We start from the raw sequence: 18,455 nt of genomic DNA, 5'->3' as shown, positions 1-18,455 counted from the left end.
TTCGTCTAATCAAATCGGAAACAATGTATTTCAATGCTTTTTCACCTTCTACCGAAATTGTATACTGTGGAATGCGTGGCAATGTAATTCCCTCCTTTAAAATAATTTTTACCGGCTCTATTTTCAAACAACCAACATCATTATCATTCATCGCCCATATACAAATTGGTACACTACTTAATTCAGTTGGTAATGTTTTAGATTGTGACACTGGCATCTTTTGTGGTGATATTGTCAAATACACTCCATCAGGGGAACAATGAATAACCTCACTCAATTTTTTCAACAAATTTAAACCCAATATATTTTTGCCGCAATTTTGTGTCGAAAGAAATGGGCAAGACTTGGTGAATGGGCCTAATGTAATAGGTACTGACTGTGACACAGGGCTAATTACTGGTGTACCTGCGAATCCTACTGAAACATTTTTCTGCCCTGACAGTGGTATTTCTGGAACCAAGTGATGGTCAATTGAGCACTTCTGTGCACCTGTGTCCACTGGAAAAGTGTGCTCTCCATTCCCAACTTTCATCTCTACGTAGGGCCCTTTCTGGTCTACGGGAATAGACACTGGTTCCAACCCCTGTATTGGGCTGTCCTAGTTGAACAATACATCATCCGAAGTAGTTTGAATTGGACTGAATATCAAAAACGTTTCCTTCTCCTGCACTATTCTGCTGATGTTGGTTTTGGTGCCGATTCCGATTGTGATTTCCCTGGTTATCACGATTCTGAGTCTGTGGCATCCTTGTGTTTCTATTCTGTCCTTGTGTTCCCGAGCGACCTCTATTCGGCCTTCTGAGGGCATTTCTATTCTGTATATGTGGGCACTGTGCTCACCAATGAACTTTTTCTTTGCAATATGCACAATGATTCAGTCCAATTGGACCTCCGTGCATGTTGGAAAAGCTCCCTCTTGTTTGTGCATTTCCTCCGCCCCTGTTATTATTCGCTACCTGCTGCAATAACACTCGTTTTTAGATTAACTCTATCCCTCATTTCTTTCTCCTTCTCTGCATTTACTCTATTGTCATAGTATTGTGCCATATGTAACACTTCACTCTGTGTCTTTGCTTGCCACGCACTTTCAGATGTCATTATTAAATTTTGAATTTTCGGTAGCAACCCTCTCACATATTTGTCAACAAATAATTTCTTCCCTGGTTCAGTACCCAAATCCTGGCCACTATAATCTGCAAATACTTCTTCAAATCTATTAAAATAGTCAGTAGCCTCATCTTTACCTTGCACACATGCCGTTAATTTATCCCAGACAATACTCCTTTCAGGTATTAGTATTTTCAATTTCTGTACTATTCGCGCTGGTAATGCTAACAAAACCAGCGAAGGCTTCTCGCCAGCTTTTCTGTCTGTATCCTCTTTAATCAAATGTTCCCATGTCCCACCCAAAATATCAACATCATCTACATTCCTAATTTGTTTCCATGTATCCATCAGGAGAATCACAGGAAATAATAGGTTATCACTCATTGTGAAAATAGACGATTTCAAATAAGACTCAATCTCTTTATAAAATCCCACCGGATTTTTCCCTAAATCAGGGATTGTCTTATTTTATTCACCGCTTGTCTGGAAAAAGGGACATGCACGAATTGTGCTGTATAATGGATTTCCGTCCGCGGCAGCAATCTCTACTTTCGATACAAAGGTGGGAGGGACTTCTCCCATGGGCAATATCAAACTAGGCGTTTCCTAATTCGTTCGTTTATTAAGCAATATAGCTAAATCAAGGGAGAGAGCAGACCTTCCCATTTCAGGTGAAAATGCTCTTTTGTATATTGTCATTAAATTGGGGGCGGAAGCAACAAAAATTCTTTTCAAAGCACTCATCTTGCAAATATTCAACCATCACCTGCAATACCTTCCTCTGCATCTCTAGAGTATATTCATCAAACGTATCATGCACCTCCATTGGAGAAATGGTAGCATCAGTAATTCATCTAATCGCCTCTCGCGTACAAATTTCCACCTCTTCACCAACAGGTTTTAACGGCGGAAAGAAAATCGGTGCTTGACATATGGTACTACCTGTTTCCCCTCTTTTCATCGCTTCATGCAATTGATCAAGCTCACTTTTCAACTCAAATAGCCTGTCTACGTGTTCTAGCACTTCCGCTGCACTTTCCCTCATACGCAAAAAAACATTTAGATCCCGCAACTTCTGCGGGGCTAGCAAACCAGTCGATTTCTTCCATTTATCTATAAGATATTCCCCCATGCATTCTAACAATACCTGTTTTTCACCAAGCTTCTTATAGTCATACAGTGCACTCGGCGCGGATCCCTCGTCATTGCCTTCAATGTACGTTTCTGCCCATTTTTTCAGTTCTTCTCTTCTGTCCCTGCTAACCGTACTACGAGTTACTCTAGTGCCCTCTCTTTGTGCAGGCCCTGCATCCGTAGAGCTGCCTACTGTGCCAGCTGCTAATTCATGGTCTGTCGGTGGCGGGGGGAAATGGTGTCACGTGCACAGGGGGAGATGGTGCAGATTGAACAACTGGGATGGGGTGGCAAATGAGGTGGAGCAATGTGTATGGGTTCAATAGTGTCAGGCAAGTGGTTAACATTACTTTGAGGGTGTTCTTGTCTCTTTTCATTCAGAATTTTATTTATTAGTTCATATGATGCTGTTCTGCTCACCTGGCTCCCACAGGGGTGTCGATCTGAACTGGACAGCTGCGGTCTCCACCAATGTGACGCATAGATGATGGACTGGACTGGCCCACCTAGTTTTGTTTCCTTGGCCCGTAGGAATATTCTTCTGCAAAAGGGAATTAACCACCTGTGGAGTAGTGCGTTAACCCCCCCCACTCCCGCTGTTCTCCCCACTGATCACCTTTGATGTCCCCTCTTATAGTCTCACCTGATGGTTTGGAAAGATGAGCTCTCCATCCTGCATTGTGCGCAGGGGCGCGTAGATAACCAGTTGCTTCACTGGCTCTTAAGGAATTGGTGAGTTCCAGAACAATATTGACTCTTGAGATTCCCGGCAAGACGCCGTAAGTATGTAGTTCGTAAGAGTTAAAATGTCTGACTTTCACTCTTGTCCGATTCCTTGCAGGTTGCAGCTTGACCCTAGAGAAGAGTTCCTCGTGGCAACCGGTAATATTCAGGTAAGGATTTGTATTATCCAACACAGTTCGATAAAATAATGTCAATATGTAACCTGTTGCTTTCTCCCTTATTCAGGCACTGAGAGAAAGTATGAAGTCTCGGGGAATTACGCCTCTGGTGGTAAAATCAGGTAAGTCTATTGTGGTGAGGAGGTTTCCCCTTGTCTGTCCCTTTGTTTCACCTTGCTGTCCTTTTGTTTCCCCTTAGGGGCCGGGGTTCGGCGAGGATGCAGTGGAAGCTGCACCGACCCGTGAAGAGGAATAGTACCCCCGGTGTTAAAATCAGGTAAGTCTATGGGGGGTAACTAATATTGCCTCTGTGTATTTCCTTGGCTCACCTTGCTGTTCTGGTCTTCCCCTTAGGTGCCGGAGTGCGGCGGGAACATGCAGAAGGATGCGGTGGAAGGTAAAGATGCTGCGAAGGCCGGTGAGTTCAGCGCGGCGCTGCAGCAGGCGAGGCGACGCGCATAAAATAGCTTCTTTCTTCCAGCTTGAAGGCGCGATGGATCGGGAATTCAGGTAAGGATCAAAAGGTATTGCTCTTGTTCTAACCTTTTCTCCTTCGTTCTCCCTTTTTCTAGGAGCTCCAGACTCGAGGCGGGCGTGGCAGAAGACTGGATGCAGACTTGAGGCACGGTGAGCGTTACGCTGCTGGATGCAGAATAACGCAAAGCGTGTGCTGCTCTTCGGGCGTGGTTTAAATACCCTCCAAAGTAGTTCCAGTAAGTATTCCTCCCCAGTCCCACCCGAGTAAAAAAATAGTCCCTACGTAAAGTAGTCCCTTCCAAGCCTCTTTTGGCTTGGAGCTCTTGCAGCATGGTCTGCATCAGGTGAGTTTGCAGCATGGTCTGCATCAGGTAAGTTTTAATCTATGTGCCTGGCGCCATAGGCGCCAGGACTGCACCCAAATAGTCCCTAGCAGGGGTTGTTGGGCTTGCTTAGAATAACTTGATGCCTGCTTCCGGGGTTGCTGGACTTGGTCTGGGTCCGCGGGGGTAGGCATCATGACAGATGATTGCAACTCTTGTTGTGGATATATTTTTTGTATGCCCAATTGAAAACTCCTATCCCCTCTTCTGATATCCTCAGTCACTTTGAGCTCCTCTAGATCTAGCGCTTTTTCTGTGTTTGATTTGTGTCTCCGTGCATGCTTCTCCCTACTTTTAAAATGGAAATTAGCTTCCTTCCTCCAGTTTCTTATGACGTCAAATGTCGCGGGCGTGCTTTCTAGCGCAGCAGTACTGATTCTAAGTGTTCTATACATGCCATTTCAAAAGTACCATCTTTCGGCCACTGCAAATCTACTACATGTCTGGTCTGCCTATGCCAAATTGCATTAAACATTATTGCACCTATCCCATACTTCACATACATTTCAAACGCTGGCAACCCTACGGGTGGCGCAAACTGGCCAGTTTCCAAAGATTATCTACCGCAGTGGAAAAATCCCACTAGGCAGGAAGACAATTTCCCAGGCATATTGCTCTTATTCGTACCTTACCCTGGGCGTTTGATCTTGCAAGAGCAACACTCAATCAATGTCAGGGCTATTAAGAATCGGGGTACAACTCACCTGATCAATCAGTTCGTCATTCAAGACGCAATTCGTCCGTATACAGATGCAACCAAGAATCGTTGTGACTGCGTATCTGGCTAAATCTGCCTCGATTCGGGACCCTCGCCTCAATGCTCTCTGGATGCTGCTCGTCGATCAGGGATCGGCTGTGTACAGATCTGCAAAGGAGTCTCTCATCACTTTCACAGGGGCGCCCCGAACACCTTTCGATCCAGGCTCGACGGCCTTGTCCTTGATTCGTTTTCGCCTTCTTCAAATTCAACGTTCACGATGGAGCAAAAGGGGGAGGGTCCCTATTCGGGCGCCATTTTTTGCTAGGCCCTGAAGACCCTTCGCAAATGGAAACAAGGCATAATTACCATACACTAGTGATACGACAGACACGAGGTTCGATTTCCAAGTACTAGGGTTTATTGCAAAGCAAATATATTCTCAGTCGGCCGACTGGGTCTAACTTCTCGCAACGTGCGTCACCCAGACCTTGTGAGAAGCAAGAGAGCGAGCATTCTACAACAGTAACATATATATAAACATGCAATCATACAATCTTTTTGTGACACATCAAAACCGCCTATAATGTATCTTCTCGAGCTAGGGTTCGGTAATTGACAATTATGACAAATATGACACATTATGACATGTTTCTTACTCAATCTATATTACTCATTTTAGCAACAGTTGCAATTTGCAGCTTGCAGACATTGTTCTTTGTTATGAAGAACATAAAAGCTCTTGTTCGGCAAGGATACTGTGTTTGTGGGAGAGACACATTCCAAAGCGTTTTATCTACTAGTTTCTATTTGTGAACGAAGGGTCAGTCTGCTCTAAGAAGAGCCCAGAAGGGGGGGGGGGAACGTTGGAAAAGTAATATTCATGTTTAACGGCCCATTACTTCAGTTTTAATGAGACCGGCAGGCACCTGGGCCACTGATTAAATGCCTCTCTGCTCACCTTCAAGGACTTGTGAGGGAGGAAAACAATGTATTTATGTACAGTTTGGCATTTCTGTCTGGGCCGATTTCTCAACATGTAGACAGTGGCCTCGCACCGTGTATAGGTACGGCCCCCCACCCAGCAAAACTTGCATTAATACAATGCTGTGTTCAGCATACCATCCTCAAGCCAACTGAGATGGTGAGCGCCTCAATGGCCTACTTATAGAGTGAATTGCCAAGCAGTCAGCGACACTCGGCAAGAATTGGCTCTATTGTCTTCCGCTCGCTTTGTTTGCTCTACGCAATTCGCCTGGCACGGATCATTTGACTCTGCACAAAATTGAAACTTGCAGGAGAACTTGCAGGAGAACGCATGCACCGCTCACTCCTGCCTGTACAATTTTCAACACCAACAGCTCTGCCAAACTCCTTGGTGATGAGTTCAAAGTATATTTGAGTGAGCTCACAAAATCTATCGCCTATATATCACATCAGATGTGACCAAGTTAAGGCAGGCCGAAGAAACATTAGCAGCACAGCTATGCCTCTATCTGGTCGACAAATTCCTCATTGGGAACTTTACAAAGATCTTGGAAAGAGCCACGTTTCACAGTAGCCTTTGCGGTCACGTACTGCACCCCTACAGCAGTGAAAGTAGCTGAGAGGCGCCTGTGGATCTACCTCTCAGAAGTCTGCCAGGACAAGACCACCACTCCCCTCACAGAAGAGGAAACAGGGGCCAGCTGATGGGAAGTATTATCCAACTGCCCTTGACTTTTTTCTCTTCTTTGCAACTGTAAAGCAAACATGAGAGTGGCTGGAGAAGACGCACCATGTGGAAGTGGCAGGAGGTGGTAGTGCACTGTATAAGTTATGTTGCTGTAGTGTAGTGTGGTGTTTTTTGATTTTATGTTTATTTGTTTTTTAGAAGAAAGGGGGACGTTTGGCCCCACTTGGAGTAATAATTAAGGAGTATGCAGCAAACGAGACGTATTTAATTCTGAAAGGTTTGAAGGTGGCATTAAGGGCAGTCACGGCACTGTGTCTGGCAAAATATGTAAAACAGGTCGGGCGAGAGAGGGCCAATGACATGTTATTTCACAGGTTACAGGGGCGCCCAAGCTCTTTCTCCCTCAAGAGGTGCCAACAGATGAAGGGGGGGGGTGTCAGATGCATATGTCATTGTGCAAGAGAAGGGGCTTGTTTTAGATGAAATCAGTTACTGTCCAGTGGATAGATGAGGGGGAGGAGGTATATGCAACTTAGGAGTATGGCGAACAAAGAAGCCACAGAACGTATATTAGAATATGTGACAGAAGCGGAGGCAACTGTTCACAGCCCACAGCAGATTAAAGTATCTCAATGAGATAAGGCACAGTAGTCCTTGGTGCCATAAAAGACCCTTGGTTCAAATTGAGTGGTCTATGTTCCATGACAGGGAATGGGGGCGGGAAGGATTGGTAGGGTTCGAAAAAAAGAGGTATTGAGAAGAACAAGTTATTTAACGCTGGTAACGTTCTTCCGATTGGATGTTCCTCCCATGTATTCCTCATCTTTAGATAAGATATCCACTCCAGCTTAGCTGCTTCTGAATTTTATTTTCAGAAGAGGGCGCTGTGCGTCGACTCGATGACCATCGAGGGCCTCTGTCTCGAGGCTGACGTCATCACTGGTACATGTAGCACTTGCACCGCTCGTTAGCTTCAATTCTGTTTTTACGCCCTCATGCACAATTAACGCCATTAGTGTGCCCAAGCCAGTGTAAGACCTTGAAAGAGCGTAAGGTGTAATGCACTGCAATTCTACGGCATTGTAGGTTGGGAGGGGCAATGAGGAATACATGGGAGAAACAGCCAATCAAAAGAACGTTACAGTGAGTAAATAACTTGTTCTTCAAATGGATTGCGTCCTCCCATGTATTACTCATCTTTAGATAGACTCCCAAAGCAGTGTTAGTTTTGGAGGAGGAGGGAGTATGAATTGTAGATGCAAATTTAAGAAATGGTATGGACAGCATGTAAAACTACCTTGCCAAATCCTCCTTCCTGATTTGAGGATGAGTCTAGACAGTAATATTTTGTGAAAATGTGACTGGAAGACCATGTGGCCGCCACACAAATTTCATGTATCGGCACTCCTCTCTATAAAGCAGAAGATGTTGCCATGCCCCGTGTGGAATGGTGGAATGGGCCCGGAGGCCTTCTGGGGGATCTTTCTCAGCCAATCTGTAGCATTCCGTAATACCCAATATGATCCATCTAGACAAACTGTTTCGTAACAGATAGTATCAACTTGTGACCTGTGTTGGCCACAAAAAGTTGGGTCATCCTGACGTAACTTAAGCATCCTGGAAATGTAAAAGCCAAGTGCTCATCTTGGATCAAGCCTATGCAGTCTCTCCTCATCCTTGCTAGGATGCGGAGGTGGGTAAAAAGATGGTAGCACAATTTTCTGGGATAAATGAAAGTTTGATGCAACCTTCAGTGGAAAGGTTGGTGGGACTTTAAGAACTACCTTGTCCATAAAGAAAATAGTATATGGAGGCTTACAAGAGAAGGCCTGTAGTTCGCTCACCGTGCGGGCTGATGTTAATGCAACTGATAGGATGGTTTAAAGGTCAACAGCCTTAAATTAAAGGACACAAATGAAGTGGCTTGAAAGGAGTACACAAAGAATTTAAGTACAAGATTGAGATCCCAAATCGGAACTTGAAATGGAGATGGAGGGAACACGTTAATGAGTACTTTAGGAATTGTATTACAAGGCATAAAATAAGCAGTGTCGCATAGCAATTTGCTACACAATTCTTTGGGTTTGCTAATCAAATGAACACTTGTGTAGCAAAGTTAGGTATTAAGCTGCCCTCTTCAATGAAAGCAAAGCTCACCTTGCATTCATCTCTTGCCCTCGGTGGTCTCTTCACTCTCTTTCTCTGTTCACTTCAAGTGAAGCAGTAATCATCTTCTCCACTCTTAAGTGCCAAAGGCATGTGTAGGAGTGCTAGGGAATTTTTTTTTATTTCTCAAATAATTGCACAACAGAAGTAATCGGGATGATGATTGTACTAAGACAAGCATGTGTCAACTTTTAAAAAAAGAATCAAAAAATTCCATTACTAAAATGTAAGCTGTTATAGAATTATATATAATAAATAGAATTGACAGTGTAAAACACCGCATCATCTCCATGCTTTACAGTAAAGTTTAGGTTAGAGTCCATTATATTTCATTCTGTTGGGGAAGATGCATCATATTGACAAGGGAACATTTTGAAAATGTACATGATCAAATGCTTTTGATAGAAAACCTAGTTCTGTAACCTGCAGGTTGCATACATCTTGCAACTGGTGCAAGAACCCATGAGCAAACCCACACTACTTGACATTCTATATCATCACCCTGTTGCTTTATACCAGTTAACCTGAAAGTGAGATGACCACAAACTACAATATGCCACCTAGTTTGCCCAGTTCTCTGCCTACTACGCAATCCACCCTGCTAACCTTTCTTTCCTCTTACATAATGAAAATACAAAGCAAACTAGATGTTTGTAGTGATCAATATTTCCATCCAGTCAGTATATCTACAGATCTGCTGTGATACCAAACACTGTCAGGAGCCTCCATAGCTCGCTTTGCTTTATGATATTATATATTACCACCCGCAGGAGACAGCTGGCCAAACTGTTTTCAGAGTCTTTATATCATATCTATTTTTTGTGCCCATTCATGCAGCTAACCCTTTACATTTTACAGACCCTCATATATGGCGCTCAAAGTATTTTCGTCGACTCGCATAGACAAGTAGATTTTATGAAGGGTGAGTAGAATTTTATTTTCATTTTTATTTATTGGACATTTGTATGGTGCCTATACACAAGTGTTTCCAGGCATGAGATACCCAAATGTTTCCAGTGCAAGAGATATTTTAAACTTGTATTTAACATTATTTGGTTTGCAGTAAATGTCAAATAAAGGTTTCACTGTGCATGGCTGGCAGCAGAGTACCAAACAAAGGATTTTTTGTGACATGCACCATTTTACAGATATTGCATTTTAAAATGTGTTGTCCTCTGTTGATATGGGGCGAGTGCATTTCTCTTAGGTTGGATAGGTAAACTAAGGTCCCCGGCCAGCAGGTCTAGCTGAAGTTTAAAGAATTTGCAAGTCCTGTCTCCTTTCACTAATGTCTTATTTCAGCGGTACGCAAAACTGCTATACAGTTGCTCACTTCATGTCTTGGGTACAAATAACTTCTGGTGACATTAACAATTTAGTAAAAAATGTCAAATCAAATGGGTTAATTTGCTAATCGAAAACATGTTAATTAGAAAACTCTGCTAATCAATTTTTGAAAGCTATTTCATGCCTTGTATTATTAATGGCATCTTGTAGTAGTATAACTCTTCTGACATGCTCTTGAAGATTGAAAGCACGGAAAGTATCTTTATTGGTCCTAATCTGGAGCCCTAGATTTGCCAAATGTAACGAAAAAAATAACACCATAGGTGTACTATATTGAACAAAAAGGTCTGCATTCTTTTCCCTGCACGAGCTACAGAATGCATTCCAGCAGCAGCGGTACTAGGATTTAGTTGCTGGCCGCCTGGCTGAAAGCAAAATCTCTGTGACAGCATCCGCACAGTCCCAACACTTATATCTCAACCTCTCAGAAACCATGTGTGAAGGTTCAGTGCCTTGACCTCTGAATGTAAAACCCGGCCCTCCTCCGCAAGAGACGGTCCTCTCTTTGTGGAAAACGTATTGGAGGGCAGATGGAAATGTCCAGAAGGTCTGCGTACCACGTCCTCCTGGCACAATCCAGAGCAATAAGGATCATGTATTTCCCAAACTTTCTCAACCTCTTGATCACGTGAGTAATAGCCGGGACTGGAGGAAACTCATACAGGAATGGAAACTCCCAGTCCACTACGAACGCGTTCCCTAGAGCTCCTCTAGGGGGAAATTCCCTGGAGCAGAACAGTTCGCACTTCCGGTTGACACAGGTCGCGAATAGATCTACTCGTGGGATTGCCTAAAGGTTAAAGATTTCTTGAAGAACTTCCTGAGCTAGTTCCACTCGTGGGAGACTGTGCTCTGCCTGCTTAGAGAGTCACCTGCTGTGTTCGCTTCTTTGACTAGGTGAACTGCTAGGTGAACTGCCGACAGGGAGTTTGTTTCTTGAACTGGCCAAAACCAGAGCTGAATTGCCTCTCTGCACAGTGATAGTGACTCTACACCTCCTCTTTTGTTGAGGTAGTACATGACCACAGTGTTGTTCCTCATTATCAGGACATTCTTTCCCTGCACAAAGGCCTTCAGCGCTAGTCTGATTGCCCTCAGCTCCAAATGGTTGATGTGTAGTTTGGACTCAGATGGAGACAAACGACTGCTTACCGTCAGATCGTTGGCATGGGCTCCCCACCCCGTGAGGGAGGCCTCTGTAACTATCATCTCCAGCCATGGTTGCCAAAAAGGTCCCCTTTCAGTATGTTTTTGCAGGTCCACCACAGGAGATAATGCGTGACTCTCCTCGGAACTTGGATCAGATCTGACATCTTGCCCGAGAACTGGGGCCACTATATCCCGAGGGCCCATTGTAGGGATCACATTCTCAGACAAGCCTCTGGCACCAGGAAAATGCTGCATGCCATGAGGCCGAGCAGCCTCAAAAGAATCGAAGGCTGGGAAAACCAGGGTACTATGGAATTTGGAGACCATCTGCAGGATGTGTTGAGCCTTCACCTTGGGTGGCTAGGCTTTTCCCCAAGAATGCATCCAGGACTGCTCCGATGAATTGGAGCCTTTGAGACGGTATCATGTGTGACTTATTGAAAGTGGGGGAGAAGCCCAGTCTGTGGAGAGTGTGGCAGGTTATGCTGAGATGTTCCAGGACCTGTTCGGGAGAACGAGCCCTGATCAGCCAATCGCAGGGGTAGGGGTAGATGTGAATTCCCCCTATCATGAGACTCGCTGCCACCTCCGCCATCAAGCCCTCGGGCAGAGGTCAGCCCAAATAGCAGAAGTTGAAACGGATAGTGAGAACCGCCAGTGGCGAACCACAGGGACCTTCCGTGCTTTTGATGAATAGGCACATGAAAGTAAGAATCCTGAAGGTCCAATGGCTCCCCCGGTGGCTGTTCCTAAGGCCATTTTAGAAAGTGGAGGCAATAACCCTGGGCTAATGCCCACTGTGAGAAACAAGAAGGTGTCTCACCCGCTAGTCCCCGGGGACCTGTCATCCAGGTGGCCAGAACACGCCCATCGCTTTTGGATCTGGTTTCTCAGGGTGGACCAGTGCGGGAGGACCACCTGGGTGAGGGGTCTTCGGGATCTTTTCCTGCACAAACACTTTCACACAGACAGCCCACTCTGGGAGAAAGACTCACACCCATGCTGTATACATGACATGTTCCACTACTATGGTCAAGAAACTAATGGTAATCATTCACACCCGACCTCCATTAAACTTCCCCACACGGATAAAAGGCGGAGCACAAGAGTACACTCTGAGCAAGGCGAGGCACACAAAGGAACAGTACTTTTCAGACTGCAGCTGAACGAGGAAAGAAAAACGGCAAACCATGAAGGGTACGCAAGGAGGGAGATACTCTTGATGTTTTTGGTGAGAAACCATTACTTTCCAGAACCCTGCAAATCAGAAAGCATAAGGCCCGATAACCAAACTGCAGAATCCTGTATCTTGTGTTAGAGATACCCGGGGCCCTCTTGCACGGCTTCCCGGGTCAGGGAGGATCAGCAGCCGCCGTGGTACCGTCCTTGGCTCCAAGATTAAAGCAGCACCTGAGAGATCGACACAACAAAGATTGAAACGCGTGTTATGAAAGACGCGAGGAAAGCTTAATTGCTGATGGATGTATTAACATTTACTGAAGAAAGATACAATACCAGTGGCAGAGTGGTCCGGCGCCGCATAGCTGCTCAATCGAAGGTCTCTGTAAAGGTATTCACCCAAGAAGTGGCAGAAACGAAAGTACGAACATTGTGCAAGGTGAATCGAAGTGGTCCTGCGACGGTTTAAGTAAAAACCCATTACACATCGAAAGTCTTCAATTTTGCTGTTAGGAGGAAAACGTAGAAAGTGAGACTGCATTATCCGAGCCCAAACGAGGGAGTCAAAATGTGAATATTGTGCTAAAGGGATCCAAACCTGAAGGAGGGAGATCCATGATGAACACTGGAAACGAGAACTTGTACATGTGAAAATCCTGATAAGAAAGGAACTTTGGTTTTGGTTTGTTACGACAGACCTTCTGCAGTAAGAGACTTATTGGAAAGGAGGCTTTGGCAAAAGGCCCCGAAACCTATGCTTTGAAGTGTATCCTTGTGGCAGAGAAGCCACAGTGGGTGAGAAGCTCGAACGTGCCGCCTTGCCCCATGCTGAAAACTTGGAGAAGGGAAGCCAACTGCTGAACTATCCCGACATATTCCTTGATCACTTCTTTTTGCATACACTATTGTCCCACACCATTTTCTATTTAGAAGTAAGGAGTGGCAATAGGTTTATTAGTATTGGCACTTTTATTTTGACAGACTTGACTAGGACTGCATTATTATTTGATGGTCGTAGCTTACTCCCACCTTTAGATTTAGGTTTAGATAGGCGTTCAATGAACCCACTGAAGATCAATAAACACTCTTGTACTGTGATCACTTTTACCTGTCTTCACCGTTTGATACCATGCCTTACATACACTATACATCTGAAGTAATACCCTGCCATTCTTGCAGAAGCTGCGAGAGTCTACCCCTCACCAGGTTCTTGTGGGTTAAGGCCTCAGAGAGGTTTTGAGGCGGCTGAAGCAGCGGCTGATGGTAAAGTAGCTGTTGCTTGTGCGGACTTGTCCCCCCTCCCTCGTCCACCACGAGGAAATCTTCTTTGGACTCTTCGACTAGCCAGTCCTCTTGCTCCTTCAACTGAGGAGTAGAAGCGAAAGGGCCTAACCCTCCAAGATGATGCCCTGGGGTGAGATGGCTGTGGCTGTCTGATAGCGGCACCAAGGGATTTGGCGGCTGCCTTCGAGATTGTCTTGTGTTGAGAGTCGTGAAGATATAGAAGACCTCTGTCCCCAAGTGCCGCACAGGGAGAATCACTAAACCACTCCCTGTGCAACCTTTGCGGCCACAGGTGGAGATAATCCGAAGCCGGAACCGAAGTACTAGGAACCCCAAGGCAGCTGTGGAAAAAGGCAATGATTAGATACCAAGCAGTCAGGACACTACATACAATAATCCGAATACAGTCAGAGTCTTACTGGGGATCAGATGAAAGGGATGGAAAACCTGATTGGGAGGATGGTTCCGGGACTCACGTAGGCAAAAGACCCACCCTGCGGGATAGGTCTAGATGTACCTCGCCAGTCTCCACCTGGAGAGTGTATTGAAGAGGGCCCCAGGTAATCAGGTGGCAGCCACCAACTGGAGAGTGAGATTCCCCGTGTAGAGGTTCAATCAGGGAGGCCCAACAGAGATCCGTTGCAGACGAAGGTCTGAAGCCAAGAAGAGCAGTCTACACCAAAGGGATAAACAAGAACGAGATCCAGAGGAAGTCCGTAGTTCAGTCCGGGGTCAGGAGCCGTGATTAGCAGAAAAGCCGATGTAGCCAAATCCAAACGTGATCCACAAGAAGTCCAGTAAACATAAGCCAAGTCCAAGGAAGCCAGGTAAGCAATACAGGAAAGAAAGTCAAACAGAGTACTCCTGGTAAACCAGCTGTGAAGCGTAGGATACCGGCACTGCACTGCTTAAATATCGTCCACTTCCTGGTCACATGATGTCAACCGGAGTCACGTGACCGCAAAACCGGGGCACGTGACCGTTTCCTCGGGTCACGTGATCGGGCCACAACAGCACGAGCGAGTGTGTTACTGCTCGAGCGGTGGCCTAATCTCCAAGGCAACTGCCAATGGAGAAACGGCCGCAATCGTGACTGCAGGGTGTATGGCGTTTGTTTGGCCAGCGCGCGAGCCAACCGGGGTTGCCTATGTGAGCCCCGGGAGACAGGTGAATGGGAGGGGTAGGACACTGGACTGGGTGTCGAGACAAGGTCGTAGGAACTACCCGAGGACATGACAGAGCCCCCCCTCAAAGGCCCACGACCCCGTGGGCAGGAAGGATGTGCCCTATGAAACCGGGAGATCAATCGAGGGGCATGGACATCCGAGGCGGGGACCCAGGTGCGTTCCTCCGGACCATAACCCAACCAGTCAACATGGTACTGCAGGCGACCCCGAAGGAAACGGGACCCCAATATGCCCGAGACCTCGAAAACATCAGGTGCATCCAGGGACACGGGGGCAGGAGAAGGGCGAAGACGCGGCGAGGATGGGCAGGGCTTGAGGAGGGAGGTGTGAAACACAGGATGTACCCGCCAAGAGGAGGGGAGAACCAGGCGATAGGCCACCGGGTTGATGACATGGGAAACAACATAAGGACCCACAAAACGGGGCATGAGTTTGCGGCAGCCCTTCAAGTGGAGATGACGGGAGGACAGCCAAACCCGGGACCCAACGGGATACAACGGGGCCATGGTGCGCCTAGCGTCTGCGGAGGCCTTCATGGATGCCTGTGCCTCCTGCAGATGAACGAGGACCTGGGTATGGAGGGCTGACATGTCTCGAACGCAGGCTACTGCTGCAGGGTTCTCGGTGGGAGAAATGTCGGGGATAGGGAGGACCCTGGGATGCTGGCCCTACATGGCGTAAAATGGAGAGAGACCCGTGGAGGAGTGAGTAGCGTTGTTGTAGGCGAACTCAGCATAATGTATGTTCTGGAACCAGGTTGATTGTTGTTGTAGCATCAAACAACGCAGATACTGTTCCATGGACTGATTTGTTCTCTCGGTCTGGCCATCGGTTTCCGGGTGATAAGCGGAGGAGAACCGGGCATCGATACCTAGAAGAGCGGTCAATGCACGCCAAAAACGGGACGTGAACTGAGAGCCTCGATCGGACACCAGGACAGAGGGAAGGCCGTAGCGGCAGAAAACGTTGTCAAAGAATAACTTGGCCAAGGCAGGGGCAGACGGGATACCATGACAAGGAATGAATTGAGCCATCTTGGTGAAGACATCGACCACTACCCATATGGTGTCGTAACCCTGGATCTTGGGTAAATCGGTTACGAAATCCATGCTCAGGGTGTGCCAGGGTTTTGGTGGCACGGGTAAGGGTCCCAATAGCCCCAATGGACGACCCCTACGATGTTTGCCCTGAGCACAGACTGAGCATGTGTTGACGTAACAGCCCACGTCGTGCCTCATGGACGGCCACCAACACCATTGTTTCAGGAGATCCAAGGTGCGGGCCTGGCCCGGGTGACCATTGATCGGGGCGTCATGGGACCACTCTAGGGCTAGGTTTCTGGTGTCAGTGGTAGGGAGTACTAGACGGTCCTGTACATATGGCAAACCGTTGTGATAGGTGGGATCCCATTCTGACAGCTGATCGGGGTGCCTTTGAACCCAGGAACGAATGTCTTCTAGTAGTGCCAGAGGGGGTGTGCATGTACAGACAACATGTCCCCGGGGTAAGAGTGTGTCGGGAAACACCGGTAACGAAACCCCCCCAGGGGAGCGAGACAAAGCGTCCGCCTTGCTATGTTCTGTACCAGAGCGGTGCTTAATCTGAAAGTCGAAAGCGGCGAAGAACAGATGCCACCTGACCTGTCTACTGTTTACACATTTCAAGGCTGCCAGGTCTTGCAGGTTCCTGTGATCTGTGTATACCGTAACCTTATGTTTGGCCCCCAACAGGTGGTGACGCCAAGTTCGGAAGGCGTCCATTACCGCCAGTAGCTCTTTTTCGGTTACGGTATAGTGGGACTCTGCGGGGCTGAACTTACGCGAATGGAAGGCCACAGGATGCAACCGCCCTGTAGTGGAACAAACCTGTGACAGAATCGCCCCCAACGCAAAGGAAGAGGCATCGGCCTCAACGACGTACGGTTGTTCGGGATCGGGGTGTTGGAGCACCGGGGCAGTGGTAAAAGCGTTCTTCAAAGCATCGAAGGCCTGCTGGTGTATCTCCTGCCATTCAAAAGGAACAAGAGGACTGGTAAGGGACGTAAGAGGCGACACGAGAGAAGAGAACCCAGAGATAAAGCGCCGATAGAAATTGGCGAAACCCAAGAAAGATTGCAAAGCCTTTAGGGTCTTTGGTGTTGGCCAATCGAGGATAGCTCGAACCTTGGTATGATTCATGGCCAGACCACCAGGCGTGATGTTAAACCCCAGAAACTCCACGTTAGACACATGGAACAGACATTTTTCGGGTTTGATAAACAATGAGTGTTCTTGCAGTCGGGACAATACTTCTCGTACGTGTTGTATGTGTTCTTCTAGGGTGTGAGAGAAGACGAGAATGTCATCAAGATACACCACCACAAACGTGTCTAATATGTCCGAGAAGATGTTGTTCATGAAATGTTGGAAGGTGGCAGGGGCGTTACACAGGCCGAAGGGCATGATCGTATATTCAAAAAGGCCATACCGCGTACAGAAGGCGGTCTTCCAATCGTCACCCTTTCGGATGCGGACGAGGTTATATGCCCCCCTCAAATCCAGCTTGGTATAAATGGAGGCGTGGGTTAACCGGTCCAGGAGGGGAGAGATGAGTGGAATCGGATAACGGTTCTTCACCGTGACGGCGTTAAGCCGACGATAATCCACACAGGGACGAAGGTCGCCTTCTTTTTTGGGCACGAAGAATATGGGACTGGCTGCAGCCGACTTGGAAGGACGAATGTGACCCAATCGCAGCGCCTTATCAATGTACTCCTTAAGAGTCAGGTCTTCCGATAGGGACAAAGAATAGATGCGGCCTGAGGGTACCAAGGCCCCAGGCACAAGGTCGATCGGACAGTCATAGGAGCGGTGAGGAGGGAGTACTTCAGAGGAGCCCTGATCGAATAGCAAGGTGTAATCCTGATAAGCCACAGGGATGGGAGCGGTGACTAAACCCACTATGTGTGAGGCAGGGGGAATGTCGTCGCCCAGTATCGTGAGTTGGGCGACAGCACCGAGTGCTAATGCAGGTGTGTCTGTTTCACTGTCCACGGGGAGGCAGTAGTTCTGACAGAGTTCAGATTCGAAATGGACGTGTCCCGTTCCCCAATCTATATGCGGGTTATGTTCTCGTAACCAGGGTATGCCTACTATGACGCCGAACTGAGGCATGGTTATTAGATCAAAATGGAGGATTTCTCTATGGACTGACAGGATAGTGAGGACGAGGGGGGTGGTCTGTTGCTTAATGGGACCAGAAACGAGTTCCGTCCCATCAACTGCTTGAACCGGTTCGGGTCAGGGTTTATCGATCAGGGGTAGGTTCAATGTCCGAGCCAGAGCGATATCAATATAGTTCCCGGAGGCCCCGGAATCGATAATGATCCGCACGGGGTGGATAATCCCAGGGGCAGGTTGTATGGTGGCATCTACCTGAATGGGCCTAATCTGACCAAATGATGGAACGATTTTCGGGGAAGGGCATGGGGAGCTCGATCCTACCCCCGTATCTAGGATCGAGCTGGATGAAAAACCTGCTTCTTGGGTCTGGGTCTCCGGGGACACTCCTTCACAAAATGCCCCCCTAAGCCGCAATAAAAGCAGGCATTCTCAGCCCTTCTGCGCTCCCTCTCTCTCGAGGTGATGGGACTCCTAACGCCTCCTATTTGCATCGGCTCACCGGTGGCTTCAGAGGACGATGACGGAATAGCAGAGCTGGCCGTTTGGGAAAACCCGGCCTCAGCCCTGCGTTCGGAGCGTCGTGCGTCTACTTGGAGAGCCAGGTCCA

The 18,455-nt window shown here is 47.3% G+C and overlaps 1 protein-coding gene across 5 annotated transcripts in view; it reads right to left on the bottom strand.

Moving 5' to 3' along the window:
* The window catches only part of STRBP (spermatid perinuclear RNA binding protein), a 1,497,608-nt gene that overhangs the window by 1,342,719 nt on the left and 136,434 nt on the right, over positions 1-18,455 (bottom strand). The gene's annotated exons all lie outside the window — the stretch shown is intronic.

Source organism: Ambystoma mexicanum, chromosome 8 (genome assembly GCF_040938575.1).
Source record: "Ambystoma mexicanum isolate Mex_15411 chromosome 8, UKY_AmexF1_1, whole genome shotgun sequence".
Classification (NCBI taxonomy): Eukaryota; Metazoa; Chordata; class Amphibia; order Caudata; family Ambystomatidae; genus Ambystoma; species Ambystoma mexicanum.
The sequence above is the reverse complement of the archived record's forward strand: the minus strand, read 5'-3'. Positions and strand labels throughout refer to the sequence as shown.